This window comes from Heterodontus francisci, unplaced genomic scaffold (assembly GCF_036365525.1).
Source record: "Heterodontus francisci isolate sHetFra1 unplaced genomic scaffold, sHetFra1.hap1 HAP1_SCAFFOLD_140, whole genome shotgun sequence".
Taxonomy (NCBI): Eukaryota; Metazoa; Chordata; class Chondrichthyes; order Heterodontiformes; family Heterodontidae; genus Heterodontus; species Heterodontus francisci.
Window position 1 is genome coordinate 2305844 of NW_027141745.1, and position 26222 is coordinate 2332065.

Consider the following 26222-nt stretch of genomic DNA (forward strand, 5'->3'; position numbering starts at 1 on the left):
TGCGAGAGACCCAGAGATGGAGAGCGTACGGAAATCTATCATTTTACTGTTAGTTACCTCAGCCAATTTCATACTTTTGTGGGCAATGTTAATGGTGGTTTTGATATGCACCAGAATACGAAATATGAACTTTCATTCTGGTTCTGTGGCTGCAATTCCTGGTTCTGTGCTGGAAGTGGCCTTCATGCTGCAGCCCCTTAGCTGCTGCACAAACACTGTGATTTACGCTGTGACCCAGACTCAGTTCAGAGAGCAGTTGAAGAAAATGCTGAAATATCCCTTGATGCGAATTGTTAAGTTCATTCAATGATAAGAGGGACTGTAATCACTGACCGTTTCTAAAAGATTCTCATTTTATTTCACATTTTCAAACAGTCGGGGGCTGGATCTGTCACAGCAAGGGCAGGGTCTGTTCACAAGGTGACAGGTAGTTGGTGCAGGTTCTTTTTCCCATGGTAATGGGAGAGTGGGGGTGAGTACTGTTCCGTTGGTGACCAGAGTGGGGGCGCTGCCTGTTCCCAATGGTGAAGGCAGAAGGGACAGGGGGTGGGGTCTCAGGTCCCCAGCCCCGCCCACCGTGCTCATGCATTGGAGCAGAGCGACAGCGCGAGCGTAATCCGTCAGGAGCGGCCCCACCTACCAGCCGTCTCCAAAGCAACTAGGATGAAAACAATTCAAAGAGAAAAGATAGTGGGAATTTTCAGCCTGAATTCTTCATCATCATTTCCAACACATTAGAACACTTTATAATTCTTTGTAACTCTTTGTAATTCTTTATAACGCATGATGACATGCTCTAACACTTTATAACACTTTGTTAGACTTTATAATTCTTTACCATCCTTTAAAATTCTTTATAATCCTTCATAGCCCTTCAGCCACTTCATAGCACATGGTAACCTTTAATGGCACTTCATAATCTTTCATAAATAGTTATAGCACAGCATAACACTTGATAGTAGCTAAAAGCTTTCTAAAGCAAGGATAAACTTCAGAATCCTTCAAATCATGTATAATCCTTTGGAATCGTTCAAAATTCTTTAACTTCCTTTCGTAACTCCTTTCCAATACTTTTTAATCCTTTGTCGCCCTTAATATCCTTCAGAACAATTGATAGCAATTTAGAAATCTTTGCAGCCCTTTGGCCTCTACTGAGTGTTGGAGGAGGGCACAGATTGTAAAGAAGGGAGTTTGGTAAGTGAGTATTTTTAAGGCTTAAACTCTTTAAAGTCCAGTTTTTATTGTGTTTACATTTGGCAATTAATTGAAATTACTGTTTAAGTTAAGAGGCAAATGAGGCTTCTTCCAATTTTAAACAGGGATGTGCAAGCTCTCTAAGAGTAGCTGTAGCTAGTTAATTAGGTAGCTAGCTTAAACTGCTTTCTGAGCTCCAGTAAAGCTGACAGATCATTGTTTTCAGAGAGTGCAAATTCAGTGGAGTCTCAGAGCTGACGTTTCCGTTGAGTGCTGCTGGAGGGCACAGAGTGTGAAGAGGGAGTGTCTTAAGTGATGGAGTCCGGTTATGGGGGGAGGCTACAAATTAATTAATGGGAAATCAATGTTATTAAATTAACACTAAAGATTACAAGAAAAGTGGTATGGCACGGCTGCAGTATGTGGGAAATCCATGGCAACCACGTCTGTCATACCTGTCTGCAGCGTGAGGAGCTATGGCTCAAAGTCAAAGAGCTGGCGGCCGAGCTGCAGATACTGCGATGTATCAGTGAAGGGAAAAGTTACCTGGACACTTTGTTCCAGAAGGCAGTCCCTTAGGATATGGTCACCTGTTTTGGTCAGTCATCAAGGACAGGAAACTGTGACTGCGAGTCAGACAGGGAAGGGGGTCAGGAATGTAGCAGTGGCGGAGCCTCAGCCCCTGCAATTGTGCAACAAGTTCGAGGTGCTTGCAGCTTGGAGAGATAGAAGAGAGGGTTGGATGTGGATTCGCAGACTGAGCATGGCAACACGGAACAGGAAGCCGTTCAAGTGGCGGGAGCAAAATCAAATGTAGTTGCAGAAGAGGACAGTATAGTGAGTGGGATGGACATTGTTTTCTGCAGTAAAGAGGGAGAGTTCACAAGGCTATGTTGTCTGCCGGTGTCCGGGTTCTGGACTCTGCTCAGGGCTGGACATGAAGTTAAAGGAGGGGGAGGATCCAGTGATCGTGGTCCATGTAGGTACTAAGAACATGAGGAGGGCAATGAAAGTGCGTCTGCTTAGTCAGTACGAGGAGTTAGGCAACAAATTACAAAACAGAACTGAAAATGTTATAATCTCATGCATATTACCTGCGCCATGTGCAAACAGAAGCAAGGCAAATGAGATTAGTGGAATGAATGTGTGGGTCAAAGACTGTGGGTGAAGTGGTATCCTATTCGTGGGTACTCGCACCAGAACGGGGTAAGAGGGACAGTCTACACCTGAACCATGCTGGGTCCAGTGCTCCAGTGAACCGATAACCTAGCAAAGTAGAGAGGGTTCCAAATTAAAGAGTGGAGGAAAGGGAAGATGTGCTGAATCAAAGAGTAGAGGCAAGGCAAGAGAGAAAGGAATGTGTATGGAAAAGATAGACAGACCGTGACAGGAAGGGACAGGAAGGACAAATCAAAGCTTAAATCAGCAGACAAGGCTAGACTTTACAAAAATAATAACAAGACAAAACTTTAGTCTCTGTATCGAAATACACATACCATCCAAAACAAAACAGATATCGCAAATAGAAATAAATAAGTAAAATCTGATAACCTTTATGTCGACATGGCTGCAGGATGACATAGCCTGGGATCTGAATATTGAAGGGTACATGTCATTTGGGAAGGAGAGGACGTTAGGAAAACGTGGAGGGATAACTCTGTTAATTCATGATGATATCAGAACATGTGGGATGAATGACCTATGTTCAGGAAACCAGAATGTCGTTGCGGTTTGGGTGGAGATGAAAAATTGTAAAGGCAAAAAGTAACTTGTGGGGGTGTTGGACAGGCCTCCTAACTGGAACCACAATGTACGCCAGTCTATAAGGAAATAAATAATAGGTGCTTGGCGTAATGGTATGCGATAATTAAGGCAGAAATTAGTCGGCATATAGATTGGGAAAAAAAAACAAATGGGAAAGCTATCCTAGACGGGAAGTTCATCGAATGTCTTCAGGACAGTTTCTTAGAACAACGCGTTCTGGAGTCAACAGAGAGCAGGCTATACTGGACCAGGTATTGTGCAACGAGATAGGATTAATTAATGACCTCATCGTGAAGTGGCCACTAGGCAGCAGCGAGCATATTATGATTGAATTTTACATTCAGCCTGATCGAGAGAAGAGTGGGTCCATGACTATTATTTTAAACTTGGCTGCATTTGCTGACAACGCAACCACTAGTTGTCACTGTACAGCAACATGCGCAAATGCAGTCTGTTCCACTTAACCGTCACAGTCTGCGACGTTAAGGCATCTGCCAGGACTAAAGATGCTGTTGCTCAAATAATCAGAAAATGACAAAGTAAACATTTGGCAGCACGCAATGGAAATCCAAAGTACAGCACCTCTGACAGTGCTGCACAATTTTAATTGTTTTCCGTGCCATTCCACTTTGGCCACTCGCTCCCTGCCCCCTGTTTCCTTCCCGCACCGCACCACCCTAAGAATCAAGCAATGTAGGAGCACGCGGCAGAGAGGAGGGATGTGGCGCCGCCTCAAGCTAGCGTCTGGAAGGATGAGGGAGAAAGCAGGTGGTGGGGGGAGTGAGGCGGGGTAGGGGATCGAGCAGAGCGGCCGGAAGAGAGGCGGGGTAGGAAGGATGGTGGGGGAGTGGGGCAGACCGGGCGTGTTGCACGAAAATGTACACGTTACGTGATAAGGTTGTGGGTGCATGCAGTAACCAGTCCTGACAAGTCAGAACGCCGCGCACGCCCAGGTAACATGAGCCCATCTGCGCATGTGCGCATTTGGCGTCGACTGATGACGTCAGCGGCCGGCTGCGTTGTCAGGATTAACTTTGGGTAAACGGAATAAGCGAAGGAAGAGCGCCTAGTAACAGAGCTAGAAAAGGTGAACTGGCAAAGAGGATTAAGGGTAGGTCAAGGGAGATGCGGTTGCAGACCTTCAAGGTGATATTGCAAAGTATACAGAATAGATACATTCCAGCGAGAATGAAAAATTCCAAGGGGAGGACCTACCATCCGTGGTTAACAAAAATAGTTAAAGTTAGCATCAAACTGAAAGAAAAAAACATAATTGCGCACAGTTGGGCAACAGGTCAGAAGATTGGACAGAATATAAAAAGCAGCAAAGAACGACTAAAAGATTAATAAAAAGGGAAAGATTAGTGCACAAGAGAAAAATGACGACAAATATTTAGACAGATAATAAGAGTTTCTTTTTGTTAAAGAAAAGATTTCACCAAAAGATCGTTGGTGTTATGGAAAGTGTGTATAGGGAAGCAATAAGGGAAAATAAAGAGATGGCAGATGAATTGAACAGATACTTTGCATTGGTCTTCACAATAGAAGATAGAAGCAGCATCCCAGAACAAACTGTAAATAATGAAATGGAAGGGAGGGAAGAACGTTACATTACAATTACCAGGGGAGTGGTGCAGAGCAAATTGTTGGAGTTCCAGACTGGCAAGTCCTCGGGTCATGATGGTCTTCATCCTAGGGTTATTAAAAGAAGTGGCTGGTGAGATCATCGATGCGTTGATTTTGATTTCCCAAAATTCCCTACATTCCGAGAAGTTTACATTAGACTGGAAAATTCCAACTTAAGTCATTTATTCAAAAAAGGAAGGAGACAGAAAGCAGGAAAGCACCTGCCAATTAGCTTAACATCTGTCATAGGGAAGAAGTTATACGTTATTCTTGAAGACGTTATTGATGGCACTTAGAAAAGTTCAACGGAATCAGGCAGCGTCAACATAGTTTGGTGAAAGGGAAAACAAGTTTAACCAATTTATTGGCGTTCTTTGAAGTAATAACACGTACTGTGGATAAAGGGGAACCTGTGGTTGCACTGTACTTAGATTTCCAGAAGGCATTTGATAAGGTGCCACATCAAAGGTTTCTGTGGAATATAAATGTTCATAGAGTAGGGGAAACACAATGACATGGATAGAAGATTGGTAAGCCAACAGGAAACATAGAGTAGCATAAATGTGTCCTTTGTCTGGTTGGCAAGTGTGAACGAATGGTGCACCACAGGAATCAGTAAACGGCCTCACCTTTTTACAATTTATATAAATGACTTGGATCAAGGGTCCGATGATATGATTGCTGAATTTGCTGGTGACACAAAGATAGGTAGGAAAATAAGTTGTGAAGAGCACATAAGGCGGCGACAAAGGGATATAGATAGGTTAAATAAGTGGGAAAATATCCGACAAATGGAGTTAACGAGAAAAAATGTGAAATTGTCCATTTAGGCAGGTTGAATAAAAAATAATTATTTATCTAAATGATGAGAAATTGCAAAGTACTATGGGTGTCCTCTTGCATGAATCACAAAAGGTTAGTTTTCAGGTGTAGCAATTAATAAGTAAAGCTAAATACTTTTATTATTTATTGCGAAGGGAATTGCATACAAAAGTAGGGATGTTATTCTTCAGCTATACAGGACATTGGTGAGACCACATCTGCATTGCTGTGTACAGTATTCGTCTTCTTTTTGAAGGAAGTATGGAAATGCATTGGAAGCAGTTCAAAGAAGGTTTACAAGAATGGGTGGGTTATGTAATGAAGAATGGTTAGACAGATAGGCTTGTATCCGCTGGATTTAAGAAAAGCAAGAGGCGACTTGATGGAAACATAAAATATTCTGAGGGGTCTTGACAGAGTGGCTGTGGAAATGATGTTTCCTCTTGTGGGAGAATCTAGGACAAGGATCACTGTTTATAAATAAGGGGACGACCATTTAGATTTCGATTTTAGATTTAGAGACACAGCACTGAAATAGGCCCTTCAGCCTACCGAGTCTGTGCCAACAATTAACCACCCATTTATACTAGTCCTACACTAATCCCATATTCCTACCACATCCTCAATTGTCCCTATATTCCCCTACCACCTACCTAGACTAGGAGCAATTTATAATGGCCAATTTACCTACCAACCTGCAAGTCTTTTTGGCTGTGGGAGGAAACCGGAGCACCCGGAGGAAACGCACGCAGACACAGGGAGAACTTGCAAACTCCACACAGGCAGTACCCAGAATTGAACCCGGGTCGCTGGAGCTGGGAGGCTGCTGTGCTAACCACTGCGCCACTGTGCCGCCTAATTTAATGCACAGATGAGGACTTTTTTTTCTCACAAAGGGTCGTGAGTCTTTCGAACTCTTCTTCAAATGGCCTCAGAAGCAGAGTCTTTAAATATTTTCAAGGTGGAGATAGATTGATTCTTGATAAACAACAGGGTAAAAGGTTATTCAGGGTAGGCGGGAATGTGGAGTTGAGGATACAAATCCATCAGCTATGATCGTATTGAATGGCGTAGCTGGCTCGAGGGGCCGAATTGCCTACTCCTGCTCTTAATCTGCATGTTCGTATGTTCATATGTAACTGGCTACGTCCCTAAATGCCGTTCTAGAACAGTTACAACACTGGCAGCTATGCATCAATGTGGAAAACTGTCCCGCTATGTGCTCTCCACAAAAAGCAGGAACAACTGAACCAGGTTAATTGCGAACAGATCAGTGTGCTGTCAGTCATCAGCAAAGTGATGGAATAAACATAGAAACATAGACATATAGGAGCAGGAGTAGGCCATTCGGCCTTCCTCCGTCATTCAATATGATCATGGCCGAGCATCCAAACTCAGTAACCTTTTCCCGCTTTCTCCCCGTATCCCTTCATCCCATAAGCCCTGAGAACTATATCGAACTCTTTCTTGAATATATTTAATGATTTGTCCTCAACTACTTTCTTTGGTAGATAATTCCACAGGTTCACCACTCACTGGGTGAAGAAATCTCTCCTGCTCTCAGTCCTAAATGGCTTACTACCAATCTATTGACATGGACACCTGGTCCTGGACTCCCCACAATTCGGAACATCCTTCCTGCATCTAGACTATCCAGTCCAGTTAGGATGTTGTAGGTTTCCATGAGAACCCCTCTCATTCTTCTGAACTCTAGCAACTACAAGCCTAATCGACACAATCTCTCTTCATACCTCAGCCCTGTCATCCGAGGAATCGGTGTGGTGAGCCTTCGCTGCACTGCCTCCATAGCAAGAACACCCTTCCTCAGATTAGAAGACCAAAACTGCACACAACACTCCAGATGTGTGCTCACCAAATACGTTTTTATTTTTTATTTGTTTAGAGATACAGCACTGAAACAGACCCTTCAGCCCACCGAGTCTGCGCCGACCAACAACCACCCATTTATACTAATCCTACATTCACCCCATATTTCCAACCACATCCTCACCATTCTCCGAACACCTACCTGCACTCGGGTCAATTTACAACGGCCAATTTACTGTCATCTTGCAAGGCTTTGGCCGTGGGATGAAACTGGAACACACGGCGGAAACCCATACTTTCACAGGGAGAAGTTGCAAACTCCACACAGGCAATACCGAGAACTGAACGCAGGTCGCTGCAGCTGTGAGGTTGTGGTGCTAACCACTGCGCCACTGTGCCGCCCAGCACATGGACTTGTGTAATTGCAACAGTACCTCCTTGCACACGTGCTCGAACCTTGTCGCTGTGAATTCCAATATACCATTTGCCTTCTTAAGTGCCTGCTGCACCTGCATGCTTATTTTCAGCAACTGGTGCATAAGGACACGGAGGTCTCGCTGCACCTTCCCCTTTCCCAATCTATATGCCTTCCTGTTTTTGCCATGCATTTATCCACATTATACTGCATCTGCCATGTATTTACTCACTCACTCTACCTGTCGAAATTGCACTGGAGCTTCTCTGCATCCTCCTCATAGTTTACACTCCCATCCAGTTTTGTGTCGTCTGAAAACTTGGATATATTACATTTAATTCCTCATCTATCTCGTTAATATAGACGGCGAATATCTGGGGTCCCAGCACTGATCCCTGCGCTGACCCACTAGTCACTGCCTGCCACTCAGAAAACGACCCGTTTATTCCTACTCTTTGCTTCCTCTCAGCCATCCAGTTCCCCATCCATGTCAGTGCCATTCCCCAAATCCCATGTGCTTTAATTTCACACGCTAATCTTTTATGTGGGATCTTATCGAAATCCTTCTGAAAGTCCAAATACACCACATCCACTGCTTCTCCCTTACCTATTCTATTAGTTATATACTCAAAAACTTCCGGTAGATTTGTCAAGCATGATTTCCCTTTTGTCAAACAATGTTGACTTTGCCCGAACCAGTCATTACTTTACAAGTGCTGTGCTCTTCCATCTTTTATAATGGAATCTTGCATTTTCCAAACTATTGATGTCCGGCTAACAGGTTTATAATTCCCTGTTTTCACTCCACCTCCTTTTTTTAAATAGCGGGGTTACACCATCTGTCCTCCAATACTGTATATCCTTTAAGTAACGGTCCCCAATCAATCATTGCCAACTCGTCCCTCATACCTTCATAATTACCTTTATTTAGGTTCAGGACACTGGTCTCGGAATCAACTTTCTCACTCTCCACCTTAATCAACAATTCGAACATGTTAACGTCGCTCTTCCACAAGGGACCCCACTCAACAAGATTTTTGACTAATCCTTTCTCATTACGCAGTATCCAGTAAAGAATGGCCTGTTCTCTAGTTGGTTCCTCAAAGTATTGTTCCTTAAAAAACATCATGTACGTACTCCAGGAATTTCTCCTCTGCAATATTATTGCTAATTTGTTATTTCCAATCTATATGTCGATCAAAGTAACCCAAAATTACAGTGGCACCCTTATTGCATGCATTGGTAATTTCCTGTTTAGTATCATCCTCGACATCACCACTGCTGTTTGGGGGTCTATATCGAACCAACACCAACGTGTTCTGCCCCTTAGTGTTTCTGAACTGCACCCATACAGATTCCACATTGGGAATCTCTGAGCTAATATCCTTCCTCACTATTGCATTGATTTTCTCTTTTACTAACAACGCTTCTCCACTTCCTTTCCCTTTTTGCCTGTCCTTCCTAAATATTTAATGCCTTTGAATGTTCAGTGCCATCCTTGGTCACCCGGCATCCATGTCTCCATAATTGCAACTGTATTGTATCTATTTATATCTATTTGCGTGGTTAACACTACCTTATTGTGAATGCTCCACACATTGGGATACAGCGCCTTTAGGCTTGTCTTTTTAACATTGTTAGTCATCTTATCATTCTTTTACACTGTGGCCCTATTTGTTTCTTTCCCATGATTTCTATGCCTTACACTTTATTGTTTCCTGTCTTTCACTTCCATACTTGTTTCCTCCTCCTCAGTCTCTCCGCTCAGGTTCCCAACCCCCTGCCATTCCAGTTTAAATCCTCCGCAACAGGACTAGCAGATGCCCCTGTGAGGTCATCAGTTCCTGTCCTGCCTGAGTGCATCCGTCCCGCTTGAGCAAGTCCCACCTTCCCCAGAACCGGTCCCGAAGTGCAAAAAATCTAAATCCCTCCCTCTTGCACCAATTTTTCCAGCCATGCATTCATCTGGTCTATTATGCAGTTCCTATACTCACTAACACGTGGCACAGGAAGTAATACTGAGATTACTACCTTTGCAGTCCTGCTTTTTAATTTAGCTCTTAACTAATTCAATTCATTTTGCACAAACACATCCCTTTTTTTAAGCTACGTCGTTGGTACTGACATGCACCACGCACCACACGTTATTCACCCTCCCCCTGCAGAATGTCCCGCAGCCGCTCCGGGAAATCTTTAACCCAAGCACCATACCATCCTGAAGTCTCATTTGCGGCCACAGAAACGCCTGTCTGGTCCCCTTACTATTGACTCACCTTTCACTATGGCTCCTCCAGTCTTCCACCAGCCCTCCTCCCCAGCTGTTCAGCGGAATTATCCTTGGTGCCATAAACTTGGCACTTGGTGCTTTCCCGTGGGAGGCCTTCCCCCCAACAGTATTCAAGGTTATATATCAGTTTGAGAGGCGAATGGTCAGAGGGGACTCCTGCACTACCAATCTGCACCTACGTCTCTGCCTGGTGGTCAATCATCCCCTTTACGGCCTGTGAAGCCAATACCAGCGGTGTGACAACCACGGTATCGCTTCGTCTCTATCTCTCTATCTATCTCTATCTATCTATCTATCTATCGATCTATCTATCTATCTATCTATCTATCTATCTATCTATCTATCTGTCTATCTATGCATTGATCTACCATGTGACTCCATATTTCTTGAGTATCCATCTATCTTCCTGTTTGTCTCTCTACCCATCTATCTATCTGTCTACAACATCTGTCTATTTACCTGTCAGTCTGCCTATCTATATCTATCTATTTTGTGTCTCCATCTTGCTTGTGTCTCCACTTGTCTTCCTGTCCCGCATTTCTATCTGCCTATCATCTCACTCTCTATTTAACTGTCCGCCCATCCATCCATCCATCTATCTATCTATCTATCTATCTATCTATCTATCTATCTATCTATCTATCTATCTATCTATCTATCTATCTATCTATCTATCTATGTATCTATCTATCTATCTATCTATCTATCTATCTATCTATCTATCTATCGATCTATCTATCTATCTATCTATCTATCTATCTATCTATCTATCTATTTATCTACAAGAAATGCCGGAAATACTCTGCACGTTTGGCAGGATCTGTGCAGAGAAAAGCAGAGTTAACGTTTCCGGTGAGAGACCCTTCGTCAGAACTGGCATATGTAAGACATGTAAAAGGTTATCGGATAAGGTCACCGAGAATTACTGACCAGAAGGCCAGGGATAAAATGCGGATGTTATGTTAATGGTGCGCTGAAAGTCAAAGTGACAGGATGTGATTGACTACAAAGCACAGAGCCCAACAATCAGAAACATTAAAAATACATTAAAAAAACAGTGGGCAAGCATATTGGAAACAAACTGAACAAACAAACCACGGTGTGTGTGTGTGTGTGGGGGTGGGGGGGGGGGCGTTGTTGCGGGGTGTTGTTGGATCCTCGGTTGAGGAAAAGGAATACATATCGGAAGCACTGTCGTGGAAGGTAGCATCATCAGAGCAGATGCGTCGGAGATGGAGAAACTGTGAGAATGGAATGGAGTCCTTACAGGAGGCAGGGTGTGAAGAAGTGTAGTCGAAGTACCTGTGAGAGCCAGTAGGCCTGTAATGAATATTCGGAGACACTCTATCCCCAGAGATATAAATAGAGAAGTTGAGGAAGGGAAGGATAGTGTCAGAGAATTACCATGTGAAGGTGAGAGAAGGGTGGAAATTAGAAGCAAAGTTAATAAAGTTCTCTAGTTCCGGGCAGGAGCAGGAAACGGCACCGATACAGTCATCAATGTACCAGAAAAAGAGTTGGGGGAGAGTGCCTGAGTAGGACTGGAACAAGAAATGTTCAACATATCCCACAAAAAGACAGACACAACTGGGACCGATGCAGGTACCCACAGCAACAACTTTTACTTGAAGGAATTGAGTGGAGTTGAAGGAGAAGTTGCTCAATGTCAGAATAAGTTCAGCTAGGTGGAGGAGGGTGGTGCTGGATGGGGACTGGTTGGGCCTCTTTTTAGTTTTTAGTTTTAGAGATACAGCACTGAAACAGGCCCCTCGGCCCACCGAGTCTGTGCCGACCATCAACCACCCATTTATACTAATCCTACACTAATCCCATATTCCTGCCACATCCCCACCTGTCCCTATATTTCCCTACCACCTACCTATACTAGGGGCAATTTATAATGGCCAATTAACCTACCAACTGTTCAAGGAACTGTACTCCTCTGTTCAAGGAAGAAGCGGAGCGCCCCCAAACCGTCCTGGTGGGGGATGGAAATGTCGAGAGATTGGACGTCTATAGTGAAGAGGAGGCGGTTAGGGCCAGGAAACTGGAAATTGTCAAAATGACATAGGACGTCAAAAGAGTCACGGATGTAGGTGGGAAAAAGACTGGACCAGCAGAGAAAAGATAGAGTCAAGATAGGAAGAAATAAGTTCAGTGGGGCAGGAACAGGCTGAAACAATGGGTCTGCTGGGACAGTCCTGTTTGTTGATTTTGAGAAGGAGGTAGAAGCGGGCTCTCCGGGGTTGCGGGATTATGAGGTTGGAAACTGTAGAGGGAAGATCTCCAGAGGAGATGAGATCAGTGACAGTAGCCTGATGTTCGGTGGTGGGGTCATGGTCCGAGGGAGGCAGGAAGAAGTGTCTGAGAGTTGGCGCTGAGCCTCGGCAAGGTAGAGGATGGTACGCCAGACAACAACATCAACACCCTTATCTGCAGGTTTGATGACCATGTCGGGGTTAAACGTGAGAGAACGGAATGCGGCAAGTTTAGAGGGGGGCAGGTTAGAGTGAGTGAGGGGGCAGAGAAATTGATACGGCTAATGTCTCGCTGACAGGGGTCAATGAAAAGATCAAGAGCGGGTAAGAGGCCAGAGGGAGGTGTCTAGATAGAGGGGGAATGCTGGAGGCGGATGAATGGGCCCGCTGGCCGGGGTGGGGTTGGGGGGGAAACTCATGGTCAAAGAAGTGACCACGGAGGCGAAGGCGACGGAAGAAGAGCTCAACATCATGCCAAGCTGGGAATTCATTGAGATGGGTGCGTAAGGGGATAAAAGTGAGTCCTTTGCTGACTACCTGACCAGAAACGTTAACTCTGCTTCTCTCGGCACAAATGCTGCCAGACCTGCTGATTATTTACAGCATTTCTTGTTTTTATTCTGGTTTCTGGCATCTGCAGTGTTTTGTTTTTATTATCCATCCATCTATCAATCCATCTTGCTATCTGTCTTACAATCTGTCTATCTGTCTATCTATCTATCTATCTATCTATCTATCTATCTATCTATCTATCTATCTATCTATCTATCTATATATCTATCGATCTATCTATCTATCTATCTATCTGTCTATCTATCTATCTATCTATCTGTCTATCTATCTAGCTATCTATCGATCTATCTATCTGTCTGTCTGTCTGTCTGTCTATCTTTCTGTCTATCTGTCTATCTATCTATCTATCTATCTATATGGAACCAACCAGAGAGCACGTTAGACTTGGCATTGTGTAATGTGACATGATTAATTAATGATCCAGAGTAAAGGCATATCTAGCTCGCAGTGACTACAAAGTGTTTGAATTTTGAATCCAGTTTGAAAGAGAGAGCAGTTGGTCGAAGACTAGTATCTTAAACTGAATGAAGGACAAATAATTTTGTATGAAAGCTGAACTGGCTGAATGAACAAGGCTGCTAGGCTAGCTGACAGATCAATAGAGAAGCAGTGGCAGACATTTAAGGGGATATTTCAGAATACTCAGAATATGTTTCTGCCTACTGTAAAGAAAGATTCTAAGGGGAGGACCCACCATCCGTGTTTAACTGAGGAAGTTCAGGAAACCATCAAACTTAATGAAAAAGCTTATAAGTGTGCAAAGATGAGTGGCTGGTCAAAATATCAAGAATGACAGAGCATGACTGCAAGGTCAATCAGGAGGAAGAAATTAGAGCATGAAAGGAGGCTAGCTAAAAATGTAAAAATGAATACCAAGAGTTTCTACAGGTATTTAAAAAGGAAAAGTGTAAGTAAAGTGAGTGTTGTTGCTATAGAGAGTGAGAATGGAGAGTTAATAGTAGACAATGAGGAAATAGCGGATGAAATGAACAAATACTTTAGTTTACGTTCACCATAAAGGATACAAAAACATTCCAGTAATAGCGGCAAATCAGGAGGTGGAAGGAAGAGAGGAACTGCTGAAAGTACAATCATCAGGAAAGCAGTACTGAGCAAAGTGATGGAGCTGCGGGCAGACAAGTCCCCGGGTCCTGATGGGCTTCATCCTAGGGTCTTAAAAGAGGTGTTAAAGAGGTAGGAGATGTGGTGGTGTTAATTTTGCAACATTCACTTGATAGAAAGGTTCCATCAGATTGGAAAGTAGCAAATATTCTATTCAAGAGGGTGGGGAGGCAGAAAACAGGTAACTATAGGTCCATTAGGTGGACGTCTGTCATGGGGAAGCTGTTAGAATCGATCATTAAGGAGGTTGTAGGTGGGCGTTTCGAAAAGTGGGCAGCACAGTGGCGCAGTGGTTAGCACTGCAACCTCGTAGTTCTAGGAACCCGGGTTAGATTCTGGGTACTGCCTGTGTGGAGTTTACAAGTTCTACCTGCAACCGCGTGGGATTTCGCTGGGTACTCCGATTTCCTCCCACCGCCAAATACTTGTAGGTGACAGGTAAATTGGCAGTTGTATGTTGCTCCGAGTTTAGATAGGTGGTATGGAATATAGGATTACTGTCGGGTGAGTATAAATGGGTGGTTGCTGATGGGCGCAGACTTGGTGGGCCGAAGGGCCTGTTTAAATGCTGTATCTCTAAATAAAAACTCAAGGTAATCGCAAATAGTCAGCATGGCTTTGTGAAAGGGAAATTATGTTTAAACAATTTATTGGAGTTCCTTGAGTGAGTGACATGCTCTGTGGATAAAGGGGAGCCTGCTGATGCACTGTACTTGGATTAGCAGAAGACATTTGACAAGTTTCTAGATAAAAGACTATTGAACAAAATCGGAGCTCATGGTGTAGGGGGTAATATATTAGCATGGATAGAAGATTAGCTGGCTGGCAGAAAATAGAGAGCATGCATAAACGGGTCATTTTCTGATTGGCAGGATGTGACGAGTGGAGTCCCACATGGGTCAGCGTTGGGTCCTCAACTTTTTTCAATTTATATCAATCAGTTTGATGAGGGGAGCAATGGCATAGTAGCTAAATTTGCAGATGGCATAAATATATTTATTTATTGATTCAGCACTGAAACAGGCCCTTGGGCCCAACGAGTCTGTGCTGACCAACAACCACCCATTTATACTAATCCTACACTAACCACATATTCCCTATCACCTACATACACTCGGGGCAAATTATAACAGCCAATTTACCAATCATCTGCAAGTCTTTGGATGAGGGAGGAAACCGGAGCAGACACAGGGAGAACTTGCAAACTCCGCACATGCAGTACCCAGAATCGAACGCGGGTCCTTGGAGCTGTGAGGCCGCGGTGCTACCCACTGCGCCACTGTGTTGTGAAGAGGGCATAATGAGCTTGCAGACCGTTATGGATAGGTTGAGTGAGTAGGCACAAAATCTGGCAGATGGAGTAAAATGTGGAAAAATGTGAAGCTGTTCACTTTGGCAGGAAGATCAAAACACAAAGTGTGTCTTAAACGGGGAACTACTCAGAATTCCGAGGTGCAAAGCGGTGGGTCCAGGTGTTCTCGTGCATGAGCCACAAAAATTTAGGTTTTGGTACAGCAAGTAATAAAGAAGACCAGTGGAGTGATATCCTTTATTCCGAGCAGAATTGAAATAAAGGTAAGGATGTTATGATTCAGTTATTGGTGCGATCACATCTCCAATACTGTGTACAGTTTTGGTCTCCATATTTAAGGAAGGATGTGAATGCGTTGGAGGCGGTTCAGAAGAGGTTTACGAGATTGCGACTGTGAATGAACGGGTTTTCTTATGAGGAAATGTTGGATAGTCTTGGCTCGTTTTCACTGGAGTATAGAAGAGAGAGGGGAGACTTGATTGAAGGACAGAAGATCCTGAACGGTCTTGACAAGATAAATATGGAACGGATGTTTGCACTTGTGGGTGAGCCCAGAACAAGGGGGCACTGTTTGAAAATTAGGGGTCACCGTTATAAGACAGAGGCAAGGAGAGTTTGTTTCCTTTCACTGGGTTTTGCGACTTTGCAATACGGTGCCTCAGAAGGTGGTGGAGGCGTGGTCATTGAATATTTTTAAAGCAGACGTAGATAGATTATCGTTAGGCAATGGGATGAACGATTATCGACTGTCGATGGTAGTAAGGATCCGAGATGGAAATCGATCATCTATGATCTTATTGAATGGCGGAACAGGTTTGATAGGCCGAATGGCCTACTTCTGCTCCGAACTTGTATGGTCTTTTGGTCGCGGGTTTAGAAAATGCTGTTTTAGGAGCCTTCGTGCGTTGCTGCAGTGCATCTTGCATATGGCACTCACTGCTGCCACTGTGCATTGGTGTTGGAGGGCGTGAATGTTAGTGGATGGGTTGCCGATCAAGAGGAGTGTGTTGTCCTGGATGGTGGTGAGCTTCGTGAGTGTTTTATAACTGCACCCATCAGGGAAAGGGGAGAGTATTCCGTCACAACCCTAAATATTTCCTTGTAGATGGTTGACAGGCATTGGGGAGGCATGCGATGAGTTATGTGCTGCAGAATTCCTAGCCTCTGACCTGCTCTTGGAGCCACGGCATTTATGTGGCTGGTCCAGTTCATTTTCTGGTTAATGGTATCCCCCAGGATGCTGATAGTAGGGTTTCAGAAATGGTAATGCCAGTGAATGTCAAGCGGAGATGTTTGAATTCTCTCTTTGTGGAGATGGTCATTGTCTGGCACTTGTGTGTTGCAATTGTCACTTGCCACATATCATCCCAAGCGTGAATGTTCTCCATGCCCTGATGCATCTGGGCACGGACTGCTTCAGTATCTGCGGAGTCGTAAATGGTGCTGAGTATTGTGGAATCATCAGTGAACATCCCCACTTCTGAACTTACAGTGGAGGGAAAGCCAGGACTGATCTTGGTCACTCCTTCCCTCTCTTACTATCTCTGTGTACCCCTTCTCTGTGTTGTTCCCACTCTCTATGTTGTTCTCCTCCCCTCTGTGTCGTCTTCGCTCTCTGTGTACCTCTCCTTCTCTCCATCCCCACACACACTCTCTCTCTCTCTGCCCCCTCGATCTCTGTCCCCTCTCTCACCCTCTCTCTCCCGCCTCTCTGTATTTCACTCTGTTCCCTCTCTCTGTCCCCCTATTTCCCTCCCTGCCTTCCTCGCTCTCTGCCCCCTTAATATTGCAAGCCCCTGACAGGAAGGCTATTTGTCTCGTACCAGCAGTGTTGGAACAAAAGAGAACCAGTAGTTGCTTCCCCAATACACAGAAGAAGTGGTCAGAACAGAGCAGTTTTAGTCATAGAGATATACAGCACAGAAAGAGGCCTTTCAGTCCATCGTGTCTGTGTTGGCCATCAAGCACCTATCTATTCTAATCCCCTTTTCCAGTCCTTCGACCGCAGCCTTGTCTGTTATGGCATTTCATGTGCTCATCTAAATACTTCTTAAATGTTGTGTGTGTTCAGGCCTCTACCACCCCTTCAGGCAGTGTGTTCCTGATTCCAAACACTCTCTGGGTGAAAGATTATTTCCTCAAATCCCCTCTAAATCTCTTGCCCCTTACCTTAAATCTATGCCTCCTGGTTATTGCCACCTCTCTAAAGGGAAACGTTTCTTGCTATCTACCCTATCAATGCTCCTCATAATTTTGTATACGGCACTCAGCTCCCCCATCAACCTTCTCTGCTCTGAGGAAAACAACCCGAGCGTTTTCAGTCTCGCTTCATAGCTGTAATGCTCCAGCCCAGGCAACATCCTGGGGAATCTCCTCTGCACCCTCTCCAGTGCAATCACATCCTTCCGATAGTATGGCGACCAGAAATGTACACTATACTCCAGCTGTGGCTGAACTAGCATTTTATACAACTCCATCATAACTTCCATGCTCTTATATTATGTCCCTCGGCTAATAGATGCAAGTATCTGTCTGCCTTCCTAACCACCTAGTCTAACTGTGCTGCTTGCTTGAGTGATCTATGGACAAGTACACCAAGTTCCTCCAACCTTCTGTCATTCATAGGGTCCGACCATCCATTGTATTTTCCCTTGCCTTGTTTGTCCTTCCAAAATGCAACACCTCACACTTCTCAGGATTAAATTCCATTTGCCACTGTTCTGCCCATCTTTCCAGCCATCAATATCGTCCTGCAGTCTAAGGCTTTCCTCCCCACTATTTACAGCACCATCAATTTTCGTGTCATCTGCGAACTTACTGATCATACCTCCTTTATGTTAATTAATGTGCATCACAACAAGCACAGATCCCTGTGGCACACCAATGGTCACAGGCTACCAATCACAAAAACAACCTTCGACCATCACCCTCTGCCTCCTGACACTAAGCCAATTTTAGATCCAATTTGCCAAATTGCCCTGGATCCCATGGCCTCCTACCTTCTTGATAATCTCCCATGTGGGACTTATCAAAAGCCTCACTGAAGTCCATGTGGACTATAACAACTGCTTTACCGTTAACTGGACACCTAGTCACATCGAAAAATTCAAACACGTTAGTTAGACATGATCACCCTCTGACCAAGTCATGCTGATTATCCTTGAGTAATCCCTGCTTCTCCAAGTGAGGTTAATCCTGTCCCTCAGATTTTTTCCAATGGATTGCCTATCACTGATGTTGGTCAGACCACTGGCCTGTAATTACCTGGTTTACCTCTGGTACCATAGACTAATGGTACCACATTCGCAGTCCTCCAGTCCTCTGGCACCTCTCCTGTGGCCAGAGAGAATTTGAAAATTTGTATCAGAGCTCCTGCTATCTCCTCCCTTGCCTCACGTAATAGCCTGGGATGCATCTCATCTAGGCCTGGGCATTTACCCACTTTTAAGCTCGCAAAAACGGCCAATATCTCCCCCCCCCCCCCCACTTTATTGCTATTTTTTTCAAGTATATCACAATCTCCCTCCCTGAGCTTTCCATCTACATCGTCCTTCTCCATCCTGAGCATAGTCATGTTACTAACTGGCTGTTGAGATTTGAACTTCCAACAAAGGATTCGAACTGAGAAAACTACTGGCGCCTGTTTTGATAAGACCTCTCTCCTGTCTGCCCTCATCTCGCTGTCACCAGCTTCGGAAACCATTGAAGACACGTAAACTCAAAGAGAAAAACAGTCTCCTACGTGAACCAGCTTTAAAAGGAACACTGGGCTCCAATGAAACGCAAGACCATATCTTCAAACAAGGACTGCAGCGACCTCGAGAAACAGTAACAAGATATTGCCTCTAACTACTCTACTTATCTTTCCGTCTGCTCTTTTTTGTCCCTATTCGCATGTTTATATTGCGTGTTCATGCTGGCACGGGCGAGTCGTTTCTCCGGAGGCGTTAACCGTATTAGAGTTTATGTATAAGGTTTAATAAATTTCATCTTTCTTCTTTAAACCTAAGAAAGCCTTTTTGAGCTCATTCCGTTGCCTTATAATTGGAAAGCGGTGAACAAGGATTCACCAAGGGGGAAGTTAAAACACATTGCATTTAAAATTAAACGCTGTTACTATAAGACCAGGTGAAGACAGCAACAGACCCGTAGAAACCTTTCTCATACGACCATAACACCCCTATCTCTCGCCCTCTCTCCCCCATGGTTTCTCTCCCCCCAGCTCTCTCTCTCACTCTCTGCCCCCTCGCTCGCTCTCCTCCCCTCCCCCTCTCGTCCCTTTCGTTCTCCCTCTGTTCCCCCTCTCACACACTCTCTCTCATTCTCTGTCCCCATTCCTTGCCCCTGTCTCTCCACCACTCTCTCACCTCCCCAGCTCTCTCTCCCCATCCCTACCCCACCCCCCAGCTCTCTTTCTGGCAGAAGAGACGGGGGAAGGCTATGTCGCCTTAATAGCCCAGTCCTAGGAAGTGTGCAGAGACAGAGGGATCGGGGTGTACATGTACTTACATCTTTGAAGGTGGAAGATCATATTGATAGATACGTCAGATAATTATAGGGGAGCTTGGGCTTCATAAATAGTTGTGTGTACAGAAGCACGGAAGTTATGCTGAACCTTCACAACGCTCTGGTTAGTCCAGAACTAGAATATTGCATCCAGTTCTTGTCACCACACATGAGGAAGCATGTGAGGGTCCATCAGGGGAATCAGAGGAAATGGTAGTTCCAGAGAGGGGAGGGTTTAGCAATAAAAACAAGAAATGCTGGAACCACTCAGCAGGTCTGGCAGCATCTGTGGAAAGAGAAGCAGAGTTAACGTTTCGGGTCAGTGACCCTCTTTGGATTTAGCAAAGTGGACTGGAGATAGTTACCTGAAGGTGTCAGTGCAGGGAGAATTAGTGAGGGTTCAGTACAAATATTTTCACACAAAGACAAATAGGGTGGGACTCCCAAATCTAGAGCCCTTTGGATAAGGGACAAAAGGGAAGCATATTTCAGATACCGACAGCTCAATACCAGAGAATGCTGAGACGAGGGAAGGAAGTTCAGGGGTGAAATTAAAAAGCAAATTAGCAAAGCTAAGGGATAGTCAGAAAATAATATTACCAAGCGAAAGCAAGGAAAATGAAAATATGTTTTATAAATACACAAAGAGCAAGAGGATAACTAAGGATAGAGTATTAGGGACCAAAAAGGGAATGTCTGTATGGAGGTGGGAGAGGTATGGCATGGCTCATAATGAATACTTTGTCTGTCTTCATAAAAGCGGGGGAACGATGCAGACATTGTAGTTAAAGAGGGGGAGCGTGAAATATTGGATGGGATAAACAGAGTGAGAGGGGAAATATTAAGGTGTTTGGCATCTTTGCAAGTGTATAAATGGTGAGGCCTGGATGCATTGGAATCAGTTCAGAGAATGTTCATTAGGCTGATTCCTGGGATGAAGGGGTTGTCTTATGAGGAAAGGTTGCACAGGTTGGGCCTGTACTCATTGGAGTTTAGAAGAATGAGAGTTGATCTTATTGAAACCGTCAAAATGCTTAAAGGGATGGACAGGGTAGATGCCAGTAAGATGTTTCCCCTGGTTCAGGAGTCTAGAAGCAAGAGACATAATGTCAAAATAAGGGCGAAGCCACTTAGGACTGAAATGAGGAGAAATTTGTTTACTCAGAATCTTTGGAATTCTCTAGCCCAGAGGGTCGTGGAAGCTCAGTCATTTACTATGTTGAAAGCAGAGTTTGACATATTTCTAAATACCAATGATATCAAGGGATATGAGGATAGTCTGGGAAAAGGGCATTGAAGTGTATGATCAGCCATGATAGTATTGAATGGTGGAGCAGGCGCAATGAGCTGAATGGCCTCCTCTTGTTCCTATGTTCCCAAGCTGCTGAAATAGTTTCTCCCAAACTACCCCATCAGTTTCCCTTAATATCTCAACAACTTTGATCAAATCATCTTGATCCTCCTAAATTCCATGGAATGCATCCCTCGTTTGTGTAATATCACCTTGTAATTTAACCCTTGGAGTCCAGTTATCATTCTGGTAAATCTATACTTCACTCAAATGTGCATGGCCCAGCCAAGTCTCTTTTCATGTCCAGTATTTCTAGCTTTTCATCATTTATAAAGTACTATGTTCGAGTCTTTTTTGCTGACATTGAAATCTATCTATCACAGCTTTGCCCATTCACTTAAGAAATTGGTATCTCCTTGCAATTTTATGCTTCCAGCTGCATTGCATACAATGTTGCCTATTTTTGTGTCATTTGCAGCGCTGGCATTTGGCATTCCACCTCATTATATTATATCGTTAATAAATACAGCAAAACTGAGCCACACACGGGTTTTGCATTAGTCGACAGAAGGGAATCATTCCATCCTCGAGGTATTTTTTTTTAAATTCCAGATTTACGTTTTTTTCAAAAAAAAATCAGAATGCAAATTCACAACAGCCCAGTGTGGGATTTGAACTCCTGCTTTTTCAATCATCAGTTCAGGCCTTCATATTAAAACCCATATAAAGAGATTAGTTTGCCTACTGTTGTTGTCTGTCTGTCTCAGGTTTTGTATATTGTTCCCTTCTCCTCTTCTTCCATGTGTCTGAGGTCTTTGAAGTTTAAACTACTTCATGTGATGTTCTGTAAATGCCTTCAATTCAATGTATCTGCAAGGCACACAATTCAAATTCTCACCTTATTGCATTAACCAAAACCTGCAGGTCCATTCAAACACCCCTATTTCCTGTCTCTGCAACGATAGCAGACACTTGCACAATGCAGGATTATCTGAATGGAAACAGCTTGTAACACATCTCCCAACACGTTTGCTAACACTTTTCAGGATGAAGCTAGATTCAACTGAAAGATTTGAAGCCTAAAATTGATTCTTTAAGATATGAAAGGTGACACTAATGAAATCCAAGATCTCTCTGTCCCTGCACCCATTTTAACATTGTACCATTTAGTTTATATCGCTTCTCTTCAGCCTTCCTTCCGAAATGCATCCTTTTACATTTCTCAGCATTGAAGTTAACCTGCCATGTGTCTGACCATTTCACCAGACTTCCTCCATCCTCCTGAAGTCTACTACTATTTTTGACCATGTTTATTCCTGCGGATGCTGGAAATCTGAAGTAAAGACTTCACCCTCTGAATCTCAGCCTCTCGCTCTCTGTTTCTCTCTGAATCCCAGGGGGGAAATTTGCAGGTGTGGGAAAGTTGCGTGAGTGAAATTTGCCTGGGAGAAATTTGCAGATGGAAATTTGTGGAGGGGGTTGGGGGTGGGATTTTTGGGGGAGATTTTTGCTGGGGGAGATTTGGGGGGTCATCAACATTTTCAGAGGGATGGGGGTGGGGGAGGAAACCGAGAAAGACTGTAAAAGCCACACAGAAAGAGATGGAGAGAAAGAAAGACAGAAAGAGCCAAAGAGAAAATAACGCAGAGAAACAGCTGCAGAGAAGACCAGAGAGAGCGAGAGAGAGAGAGAGGCACAAAGAAAGAGAGTCACAGAAACAACTAAAGAGAAAGTCATTGAGACAGATAAAGAGCCAAAAGGAAGCCGCAGTGAGTGAGTAAAAGAGAAAGTCAGAGAGAGAGGAAGGGAGCAAAAAAGCAAAGCAAAAAATGCGAGAGAGTCAAAGAAAGAGAGAAGGAGCCAAAGACAGAAAAACAAAAGCGACAAAGAGGGAACAAAAATGCAGAGAAAGAAAGAAATACTGAGAAGGAGAGAAAAAGCATCGAAGATAACGCTGAGAAGAGAGCAAAAGACTGAAGGGGAGAAATAAGGAGAGAGAAAGCAGGAGAAGCGAACGAGCCAAAGAAAAGCAAACCAGAGAAAAAGAAAGTTAGAGAAAGAGAGAGCTAGAGAGATAAAAATCCTGAGAAAGAGAGTCAGAAAAAGAGGCAAAGAGAAAGAGAGTCGCAGAAACAACGAAAGAGAAAGACATTGAGACAAATAAAGAGCCAAAAAGGATTTCACAGAGAGTGAGTAAAAGAGAACGTCAGAGAGAGGGCGAGAGAAAGAGAGTAAAAAATCAAAAGAAAGAGAGAAGGAGCCAAAGAAAGAAAAAAGGGACAAAGAGGGAACAAAAAAGGCTGAGAAATAAATGCTGAGAAAAAGAGAAAAAAGCGGCGAAGACAAAGCTGAGAAGAGAGCAAAAGAGGTAAGGGGAGAAATAAGGAGATCGAAAGCCAGAGAAGTGAAAGAGCCAAAGAAGAGGGTAAAAACAGAGAAAAAAGGTTAGGGAAAGAGAGAGCAAGGGAGAGATAAAAATACTGAGAAAGAGAGAGAGGCTAAGAGTGAGAGGGAGAGAGTGAGAGAGACATAAAGAGAAAGAGAGACAAAGAAAAGCCTGAGAATGCGAGACAGAGAGCCTGAGACTGTGAGAGAGAAATAAAGAAACGCAGAGAAAGAAAGAGAGAAAGAGCCAACCAGAGAGAAAATAAAGTCTGAGAGAAACTGAGAGTGAGAGAGAAAGAGATAGAAAGAGGGAAAGCCAGAGAAAGAAAGAGAGAGCCAAAGAATGAGAGAGAAAGGGAAGACTGAGAATGAGAGAATGAAATAAAGCGAAAGAGGGAGACGCACAAAGAGGGAGAGAGAGAAAAGGGAGAGAGAGAGAGAGCGGGCCAAAGAAAAAGAAAGGAAAGCATGAGCGGGAGAGAGAGAGAGTGACTGAGACAGTGAGAGAGACACACACACAGTGGGAGACAAGAGACGCACAATGAGAGAGATTGAGAGAGAGATTGAGACGAGGGAGGGAGAAAGGAAGTGAGGGACATGAAAGATTTAATACGCACCATCCCACACAGTCTATGGTGCATCGTTGGACTTTTTTTTAAATAATAACTGGTTGTTTGGACTTTATTTGATGTTGCATTTCAGCATTAGCCTTCAATCACTCAAAATGATTTTCCAAACAGGAACCTTACAAGCGTCTATAAGTTGCAACATAGCTATTTAACACAAATTGTATTTAAATAGATTTATTAAGCATCTCATGATTTCATGAAGTCTAACACAAGTGTCGCACAACCTTAAGTTCCTCTCGTGAGAGCAAACGTTCAAAGTCTCAGCAACACAGAAACTCCCCATCAGCAAAATTCAGCATCTCCATCTGCTGGTGTCGCTGTCTCACTGCAGCTGCAGGCCTACTCACCAGCAACATCTGCTGGTATCCCTCTCTCAGTGCAGTTACTATTCTGTCTCACCATCTCCATCTACTGGCATTCTTGTCTCACTGCACTAAGTTCCTTCCTCCTTCTCACCATCTCCATCTTCTGGTGTCCCTATCTCACTGCAGGTACTGTCCCACTCTCCATCTGCTGGTGTCCCTGTCTCTCTGCAGTTATTGCCGCCTCTCACCATCTCCATGTGCTGGTGTCCCTGGCTCACTGCTGTTACCACCGCCTCCCACCATCTCCATGTGCTGGTCTCCCTGTCTCAGTGCAGTTACTGCCCCTCTCACCATCTCACAATCACTTTGATTTGCAGCTTTGTCCATTTTAGCTCTGGGTCTGGGGTGGGTTTAGTTGAATCCAGCTGAGCTTCTTAGTGATGCCTTTTTGAGAATCAGTTCATGTATCTTCTGCAGAGCCACAAGAAGTCAGATTATCAATAAAATATAATTTCAGAATCAAATTTAATATCATTTCAGGGCTCTGTGCTGTCAATATAAAATGTACTTCCTGTCCTGTGGGGAGTGTAGGGAATGGAATGTCAAATAGGATTTGAAACCCTTCAGCTCTTCCTGTGATTTCCCTAAATTAACATTGAGAGGGTATTTCACTGCCTTCTTCAGCTCCTGTCTGAATTTAGTCTGGGTCACAAAGTAAATACACGTGTTGGTGCAGGAACTGAGAAGCTGCAGCATTATTGATGTTTGATCTGTGATAAAGATAGGGTCAGTGCAGGAGGAATGATACAGAATATCTGCAATATGTGCACAAATGTGAAACACAACCCGAATCACCCATAACAGTATAAAACTGCCAGATATACCTAAGAGTAAAATGATTGATTTTCTCCGATTCTCCATCTCTGGCTTCTTGTGATTCTCTTCATTGTTGTGGCCCCAGAATCCCCTGCGGACTTTACTGGCGAATAAAATACGCCTTACGGTCAGAACATTGAGCAGAAAAATCAGAATGAACGGCACACAAGTGGTTAAAATGTAGTCAAACAATTCAAATGCCCCCCCATATGGGGGAAGTAAAGAAGCTAGATTTATGGTCACAACCGATGGCAACATTATCAATAATGTACTGTTGTTCCAGTGTAAAGTACCAGGGGACAGACTCCAAACAGCCCAGCGCACTCACTGTCCCTGCAACCACAGCCGCCGTTTTTTCGCTGCAATATTTTGTTTTCAGCTACTCACAACAAATGGCCACAAATCGATCAAAGGTGGAAGCGACTGTGAGTCAGACAGAAATAACTGTTTGAATCTCGAACGACAATGAGACAATACACCAGATTAAATCTCAGGAATGAATCTCGGAAATACATTCCAACAATCCAGTATAATATGGGACCAGTGACGACGACTAGGAGATCAGCCACTGCCATTCCCAGCAGGTAGAGAGTGATACAGTTGGAGAGTCCGCACTTTCCTCGGGACAGGATCACAATCGCCACCAAGTTAACTGGAAGAGATAGAAAAGGAAGAAGGTAAATTGCTGATCAGACCTGGAGTCAAAGCAGCAGTTCGACAGAAACTGGGCTGAAATTTCCAGCTTTGTTGCTGCATCGAGCAGTTAAAACTGAATCATTGACCTGGGCAGTGCTTTGCCACAGTGAAATTTGTGAAAGACAATTATTTATAATGAATTGGGAAATTGATACAGAAAGTGAATACACTTAGCTCTGGATCGACTGGAAGTATTGAGTGAGGATGCAGGGTCGGTGGGGAAATGAGAAGGGTTTTTACAGAGATGGAATCCAATGGGTTAAATCGGAATTTGGCTCCAGACTGTTGTTCGGGAGCGTTTGGGGACAGCGGGAAATGCAGCTGGTTTGTTGCT